This window comes from Sciurus carolinensis, chromosome 14 (genome assembly GCF_902686445.1).
Source record: "Sciurus carolinensis chromosome 14, mSciCar1.2, whole genome shotgun sequence".
NCBI lineage: Eukaryota > Metazoa > Chordata > Mammalia > Rodentia > Sciuridae > Sciurus > Sciurus carolinensis.
This window is the reverse complement of record NC_062226.1, coordinates 4982098-4991386: the sequence shown is the minus strand read 5'-3', so window position 1 is coordinate 4991386 and position 9289 is coordinate 4982098.

The window sequence follows — 9289 nt, the reverse complement described above, 5'->3', positions numbered from 1 at the left end:
CATGTCCCTCAGGCCCAGAGCCACCAGTCCTAGCTCCCATTCCTCAAGCCGCGAGGCCTGGCTCTGCCCCCAACCCCAAGCAGGCTCTGCTCCTTCCATCCAGCTGGCTGCTGGCTCTGGACTTCAGGGTCTTCTTTTGTCATTTTGAGCCTCTCTGGAAACAGGAGTAAACATCCCTGAGACACTCAAGCCAAGCCGGGTCAGACTGCCTTGTGGTCATCAGCTTCGCAGATGGTGGGACCAGGGGTCATTATTTAAAAGCCTTTATCAACATGCCATTTCCTGTGAGCGACCCCCACCAGCCCACGTGAGCCCAGCACGCAGGTAGGGGCTGAGGCTGGCCTGCCCAAGCCAGGCCCTTTCCTCACCAAGCACACTGCCGGCTGCAGAATGCGTGGTCAGAGAGTGGGCATTGAGCAGAGCAGGCCCTCAAGGGAACCAGAGAAGCCCAGATTTTAGGACTGAAGTTCATCCCATTCACCTCCCTCCTTACATACAGAAGGGACTCCACACCCAAGAGGGAAGAGAGTGACCCAACCCAACAAATCAGTCTCAGTTAAGGTCACAGCTACGCCTGGTTCGCGTTGCCTCCTAGCTATGTGATTTTGGGTAAGTCACTTGAGCTCTCTGAGCCTGTTTCATCATCTATAAAAGAGGGAATGACGATACATTCACCTAGATTTGTTGAGGTAAATAAGATAGATACTATGCAGAAAGCCGTCTCCTTGTTTGTGGACAGAACGGAGTGCTAGCTTCCCCATTCCTGCCCCATCACTGTTGCTGCAGGTCACGATTCCTAGACTTCTTAGCATGGGACCATAATCAAAGAGCTGGGGCACGTCTGCTGCAGGAGATCTGAGTCGCTTGCTCTGGTAGCTGTTTATACTCCGGAACAGGCGAGGCGACTGCCCAGAGGCACAGTCTCACCACGAGCTTCGGGTTTGTGAAGAGCCTCCTGGGCAGACATGCATGGTGGCTCAGCTGGAGGAATAATCACTGAACGAGAAGAGTACCCATGGTTAGCTTGGGATGTAGGTATTTTCTCTGCACGTACTCGGCCATGCCGGAAAAATCCCTTCCCAGAAGTGGCCTGGGGGCCTCCCTGTGGCCAGCCAGGCACGGTCTCAAAGGACTCTGGAGCAACAGGTACACCTGCCCCCTTCCAGGCTTTTGCAGGTCCACAGGAGGTGGAGCCCGTAGGGCACAGGTACAAACCACTCTTCCCACTCCTGGCTACTCCCAAAGATCAGCCTCTGGTCGCCTTCTGGCATCCCTAAGACCCTCACTGCACAAGTGTCCCCAGTGGAGTGACCCCCCCAGGAGGGTGAGACATCACTTTTCATCAGTCCTTGCTGAAGGGAGGTCTCTCAAAATGCACAGGACCTGCAGGGAACTGCCATGTGCAGGGACCCGAGCCGCCTCCACGGGCTTCCAGTCTGCACGTCATCTGCAACTGGGCCTGTGGTGCCTCCTGCAGGTGATGTCAGAGCACACCCGGGCTTCTCTGCAGTCCTTTTCCTTCCAATGACTTATCGCACTTCCAAAGAATAAGTATGTTGTACCTGAGTGACTGGATTGGGGAGTCTGAAAAGAAAAAGGGCCACAGCCCTGTTCAGGGGTCATTCAGTGCTAGTCAGGGTGTGAGAACCACTTGCCCAAAGGGATAGTCATTCTCACCTAAAAGTTTAATTTCCAATGAAATTCTTAATTAGTGATGTTTACTTTGTCTTACAGCTAAACTTCTACCAAGAACAAATGGAACATTCAACACACACGTGGCTTAGTTGCCTAGTAACAGGAAACAGGGCCTTGGGGATCTGTATTGTGGCGATCCATTACCATTTGTAAGTTTATTAATGCTGCAAATATGACTTCTGGTTTTTTCCTGGTACTAAGACCAAATGTGAGAGGTAGGAGAGAGCTGAACTAGAGGAGAAAACAAAACCTGGTCTGCTCATGCTTAGAGCAAAACCCTTCCCATTCACAGGCTCCGAGATACTGCACTGTGGACCTGTGTCCAAACCTCAGGGCAGCATCCTTTAGATGACTCTCTGGATCTGAAAATGAAAGTCCCTCTGCTACACAGAATGTCTTAGATTTCCTTCACAAGTAAGGAAAGTGGCCTACTGACCTAGGAAGTGAAGCCAAAAGCTGATTCTGAGAAAATCAACTAAATTGATAGACTTAAGCCAAACTGATGAGGGAAAATAGAAGGCACAAATTACCAATGTCAGTAAGAAGCAAGGCATGATACTACAGATTGCTCATATGTGAAAAGGACCATCCAAATGTTATGAACAACTTTATGCCAAAATCCCAACGACTTGGATGATATGGACACGTTCCTTGAAGAATACTAACTAGCAAAAGTCACTCAAGAAAAAATAGAAACCCAAATAGCCCTGTACCTATTAGAGAAATTGAATTTATCATCAAAAACCTTTCCATGAGGAAAATTCATGTGAGTTTCCTGATAAATTCTAACATGTTAAAGGAAGAAATACCAATTATAAGGCTGAGGAGATAGCTCAGTTGGTAGAATGCTTGTCTTGCAAGCACAAGGCCCTGGGTTCAATCCCCAGTACCACACACACACACACAAAAAAAGAAATACCAATTATACACAAACTCTTCCAAAATACTGAAAAGAAGGAAATACTTCCCAGTTTATTCTGAGATTAGCATCACTTTGATCCTAAACCCAGTAAAGACATCAAAGAAACTACAAATGAATACTCATCAGAATTTTGCAAAAAATTCTCAACAAAATATTTGTAATCAAATTCAATAATATATAAAAAGATAACAATGACCAGTGGGGTATATTTAACACTTAAAAATCAATCAATATAATTAATATGATCATCTCAATAGACACAGAAAAAGCATTTGGTAAAATTCAATGTTTACTCCTGATAACTGTAAACTAGAAATCAAAGGAAACTTTCTTCCTTTACTTGATCTAGGTCATCTAAGAAAAACCTACTGCTAACATCAGACTTAATGGTGAAAGGTGTAATGCTTTTACCCTCAGGCAGGGAAAAGGCAAGCCCATCTCTTCTCACCACTTCTTCTCCATAAGGTACAAGAGGTTCTAGCCAATGCACTAAGACAAGAAAAAGAAATCAAAGGTATCTAAATGAGGAAGAAGTAAAACCGACTTTCCTCACAGATAACATGATTCTCTACCTATGAAATCTACAGAAAAGCTACTCAAAGTAGTAAATAACTTTAACAAGTTTCAGAATATAAGCCCAATATACAAAATTCAACTATCCACATGCTAACAATGTGTTGTTAGAAATTAGAACTCGACCTGGGTTTGTGGCTTGGTGGTGGAGCACCTGCCTAGCATGTGTGAGGCACTAGGTTTGATTCTCAGCACTGTATTACATCAATGAATAAAATAAAGGCCCATCAACAACTAAAAAACATTTTTTTTAAAGAAATTAGAATTCAAAATCAATAGTATAACTGGGCGCAGTGGTGCCTACCTGTAATCCCAGTGACTTGGGAGGCTGAGACAAGAGGAGCATGAATTCAAAGCCAACCTCAGCAACAGCAAGGAGCTAAGTACCTCAGTGAGACCCTATCTAAATAAAATACAAAAAAGGGTGGGGATGTGGCTCAGTGGTTGAGTGTCCCTGAATTCAATCCCTAGCACCACCCCCCAAAAAGTCAATAGCACAATAACAACAAAAATTTAGGTCTAAATCTCATAAAGATGTGCTGAAAACCATAAAATATTGCTGATTAAAATTAAAGAATGACTGTATAGGGGCTGGGGTTGTGGCTCAGTGGTAGAGCGCTTGCCTAGCACGTGTGAGGCACTGGGTTCAATCCTCAGCACCACACAAAAATAAATAAATAAAATAAAGGTATTAAAAAAAAAAAGAATGCCTGTACAAATGGAAGAATATACACTCATGAATCAGAAGACTGAATATTGATATCAGTTCTCAAAATTGACCTATAAATTCAATACAATCCAAACAGGCTTTTTTTAAAAATTGTAGCAGATTCTAAAATTCAGATGGAAATGCAAAGAACCTATAGTAATCCAAACAACTTCAAAAAAGAAAAACAAAGTGGGAAAACTTTATACTCCTTGACTCCAAGTCTAATTCTAGAGCTGTCGTTCTTAAGGTCATGTGGCATTGGTATCATGATAATCGGATAGATCAGTTTTACAGAATACACATAAACATAGATCCACACATGTATATTGATTTGCTTTTCAACAAAGGTGAAAAGACAATACAGTTGTAAATGGTAGCGATTCATTTTGTTTTGTGTTTTGTACGGATGATGGAACCCAGAAGCACTTCACCAAGTGGCTAGCTTTGAACTTATGATCCTCCTGCCTCAACCTCCCGAGCTGCTGGGATTACAGGTGTGCACCACTGCCCTAGAGAAGATGAAAAATGCTTAAAGCACTAAGCATTAGAGGAATGCACGTTACAACCACAATAGGATACCTCCACCAACGTACTAGAAGGTATAAAATCAAGGGCAGAGGTTGAACTGAGCGAGTTAGACAGGAGTAGGAGGCTCGGGAGTGCTATTGCACAGGAGGATGACTGCAGATAGCAGTGTGTACGTCCATGTCAAAGGGCCACAAGGAAGGACTTTGAAGGTTTTTACCATGAAGAAATAATCCATGAGAAGATAGGTTTAACCTGATAGAAACATTGGGGAAGGTATGTGTTAGGGTTAGGATGGGAGGTGCCCCCAGAAGCTCCTATTAATGCAGAACGTTCCGAAGTGAAATGATTTGATTGTGAGAGGTAGCACCTAATTGGTCCATCCGAGTTTGGATGGGCTGACTAGGTGCTGACTGTGGGCAGGTGGGACCGGGCTGGACGAGGTGGGTCACTGGGGTGGCCCCTTCCTCTCTGTCTCTCTTGCTTCCTGGTCGCCATGAGAGGATCAGCTTCCCTGTGCTGGGCCCCTCCCCCATGCTGTGCTGCCTCTCCTTGGGCCCAGAGCAATGAGTCTATGGACGTCTATGGATGGGGACCTCTGAAACTGTGAGTCCCAAATGAACAAGTTGTTCTTGTTGGGTATTTTGTGCACAGCGGCACGAAAGCTCACTAAAATGGTGTTGATTACATGATACTCCATAAATATGAACAATTTTTATATTTCTGTCTCTGTCTAAAAAATTAATTTAACTAGGCAGGGTGGCACACACCTGAAATCCCACAACTTGAGAGAGTGAGGCAGGAGGATAGCTAAGTTGAGACCAGCCTCAACAACTTATCGAGGCTCTAGGCAACTTAGCAAGACCTTGTCTCAAAGTAAAAAGGACTGGGAATGTTGCTCAGTGGTTAAGCACCCCTGGGCTTAATCCCTGGTACTACTAGTACTACTACTAAATGATAAGAACAATAATAACAACAATAATAATTGATTTAATTTAAATTTTAAAGACACCATGTCATGCAAGGACATGGCACAGTGGAACTTCCCCTGTGCGCTGACTGGAATGTGAAAGAGTCCAACCGCTCGGGAAATATTGGGTCCTTTCTTCAGTGTGACCGGCCACCCTCCGAGGCATCACCCAGAGGACTGAAGCACATCTCTCTCCCAAGACTTGTAAACGAATGTTTGTTTGTGATAGCCCCAGCTGGAAACAACCCAGGTGCCCGGCACGGCGAGCTGGTAAACAGTGCGGTATGTTCATACAATGGTAGGAGAAGGATGGAAACTTACAAAATCAACATGGGTGAATCTCAAAAAGAAGAGCGGCGCGTGCGACTCCATGTACGAAAGACGCCTAGACCAGGCGCACTCATGGGGACCCAGGAGGAGGTGGGCGGTTGCTGGGGGAGTGGGGAAAGGCAGGGTGGCCATGAAGCAGGAGCTTTCATGGGTGCGGGGATCCACTACGTCACCGGCAGCGGTGGCTACGGTGTGCACGCGCCAGAGGTAATAAAGGCTAATAAAGGTTCCCTTTGCACACTGTATGTATGTCACACCCAAATAAAACTACTTTTTTAAAAAGCAGCACAGCCTTCCCTTCTTGCTACTTTGATTGAACTCAGGGCACTCCACCCCGGAGCCACTCCCCAGCCCTATTTTGCATTTTATTTAGAGACAAGGTCTCACTGAGTTGCTTAGGGCCTCGCATTTTGCTGAGGCTGGCTTTGAGCTTGCGATCCTCCTGCCTCAGCCTCCTGAGCCGCTGGGATTACAGGCGTGCGCCACGGTGCCCGGCTCCCTTCTTGCTGCTCTTTAATAAAGAACTTCTAATCAGATTGGTCAGATGGGTCCTGCAAGCAGCCACTGCTACCCCATGTGGCGGAGGTTGGCCACGGAGGGGAGGGGAGGGGAGGGGTGGGGTGAAACCGGTCCCCAGAGGCGTTTCTGTAGGAGCCACTTTCTGAGTCCTCTAGCCTGGATTTTCGGCCCCCGTCCAGCCAAGGAGGATGTGGTACCTTCTCCATGGTGTCCCTCTCCCTCAGCCCTCCCTGGGAAGGACAGAGGATCCTGGGAGGATTTGGATGTTTCTGGATTCCCTGACCTTTGGCCGACCATCCGCTCTGCCAGTCCCTCGGCCACTTCATGCCCATGGTTCTGGTGGGGTCACCAGCCCATGCTGGGGAGTTGGCACTGCCCTCTGTCACCGGTCGAGGGAACGGAGTGTGTCGGCATAGTGGAACCACCGCGGCTTGTGTCAGGAGGACGCTGCGGAGGCTGGCGGGCTGCAGGCGGAGCAGGGAGGCCCTCGCGGTCCGCCTGGCGACACGCTGAGTGCCGCCTCCAGGTCTCGGTGCCGTGTGCCAACTTGTTCTCTGGGGTTCGCCCGGCAGAGCTCCTCGCTGATGGGGCGGGAACCCCAGGGCGCTGGTCCCACTGCTGCCGGCCAGACGCACAGCCCACGCCCCCGTCCTGATGACCGCGCCTCTGGGGACCAGCGGCTGCACCCGGCCACCGCTGGGGTCCCTGTGCTCCCTGGCATTTTGCAACGGGACACATCAGACTAAAGACTGGGGGAGCCCAAGGTCACACCTGTAAGCACCGGTCCCCAAAGTCATCATGAGAGTCCCTCTCAAGGTCACGCCTCAAGTCCGGGCCCACTCTGGCAAGCAGCAGAATGCGCCCCACACCGGTGGGGAGAGGACTCTCAAAACTGGCCCCACATGGACGTCTCTGCACTGCATTCCCAACGTTGCTGCTCCCCCCTTCCCGCTTTCCTTCTTTCACCAGGGATTGAACCCAGGGGTGCTCAACCCCTGAGCCACATCCCCAGCCCTTTATAATAGTTTATTTAGAGACTGGGTCTCGCTGAGTTGCTGAGGGCCTCTCTACGTTGCTGAGGCTGGCTTTGAACTTGCCATCCTCCTGCCTCAGCCTCCTGCCTCAGCCTCCTGCCTCAGCCTGCCTAGCTACTGCGGTTACGTTACAGGCATGGTCACTGTGCCCAGCTGCTTCCCCCACTTTTTCTTTTTTTTTTTGCGGTGCTGGGGACTGAACCCAGGGCCTCGTGCTTGTGAGACCAGCACTCTACCAACTGGGCTATCTCCCCAGCCCCAAGAGATTTTTGTCCCCGCTCCGTCTGAGGGTCCAGGGATTCGAACCGTGGCCCTTGCGCATGCTGGGTGAGCGCTCTCCAAGAGGAGCCATCTCTTCAGCTTCCCCCCTTTCTTGATGGTGCCATGAGCAGCAGCGACTGGGCCATGAGCAGGGAGATGCCTTTGGGGGTCCAGGACCCCCTGCTTCAGCCTGAATGGCCTCCGAGGTCCTGGTGAGCCTTATACAGGGAAGTAGACTGGCACCCACTCCCAGCTGGCTGAGCCTGGAGGACAGAAAAGCAAGCCGTAGAGCAGAGTGTGGTCTGGGTGCTGTGGGCTCTTGAGGGCCCGCCTCACAGGAAGGAGGCCCAGGGGGCTTGTGGAGGCAGGGGAGCTGCTGGGTGGGTGTGGAGTTTTAGATTTACAGGAGGGTCAACGGTGTGCCTCTTAATGTTGCCATGAACACACTTCCACAGAGTGAGGATGGTGAGTTTTGTCTATCTTACTACAAAAATAGAAAAACGATGGTAACGCCAGAGTGGCAGGTGATAGCAGAAGCTGCCATTTGGCCAGGGCCAGTGAAGTGGCAGCTCTGGGCTGGGCCCTGCTTCATGGGCTAACAGCCCTTCCCTCAGACCCCAGGCAGCCCGAGAGGTGGCCTCGCAGCCCAGGCCCTACCTCCTTCTGCCTCCAGGGTCACTGTGGATGCTGAGCGACCTGCTGGGCCGGGGTCCTGACCATGGGTCAGGATGCACGCCCAGGCTCTGGGGATGTTTTCCCACCACCCCAGCCCCCAATCCCCAATCTGACTGGCGACCGTTGTGCTGTGGTCTGACCATTGTACTATGCCCCCCGATTCTCGTGTTGAGGCCTGATCGCCCACGTGAGGGTGTCGAGGCGGTACCTGTGGGAGACAGTGGGATGGCGCCTCACGGCAGCCGAGGCGGCCACCCTCCCCGCTCCACCACGTGAGGACCCAGTGAGGAAAACCAAGTGCCTCCTGAGACGCGCCATCGGCAGCGCTTGGTCAGAGCCGGGAGGAACCGGTTTCTGTTGCTTCTGAGCCGCCCAGTCTGTGGCGTTTTGTCACAGTGTCGGAATGGACGGAAACAACCGCATCTATCTGTGCACAGACTACCATCCGTAGGTCAGTACTCTACAATAAGTTGGGTGGTGTGTGCACTGTATCCCAACAAAGCTGTGAATAAAAAGTCTTTAAGACAGTCGTCGTCCCATCGGACGGGCTCGCAGTACCTTTTTGTTGGGATGCCAAGAATCCTGAATAACCAAGCCTGGCCCTGGTCTCCTGGCTATTGTAGACGAGTTCAGTGACATTGCAAGAGCAGCGTCTCTGGTCCCTCAGTTAAGCCTGGGTTTCCAGGTCGACTTCTCTGGGTGGGCTGGGGTGGGGTCCCCTGTGCATGTCTGACACTTAAGCAGACTTGCCTGGCCTGGCCAGGGACGGGCGGGCGAGGGGTGTGTGTCTCCAGCCTGAGGACCAGGAAGCTCAGGCATGTGAGGTCAGGCGACTTGCCGGCCAAGAATAGCCCAGGGCTTCTAACTGCGTCTAGCTCGCTGTAAACACCCAGCCGCGCCACCTTTCAGCTGTCTGACTACAAGTGTCTGTGATAAAATATGAACCGGGGCTCGGCCAGTGGGGGAGGGAGTCCCGTCCCTGCACTCCCAGCCATGTTGTCCGTGGGGACAAGTGGGCAGGGCTCTGCCTGGACAGGAAGCTAACGGCCTTTGCCGGGTCTGAAGTCACTCTTCAG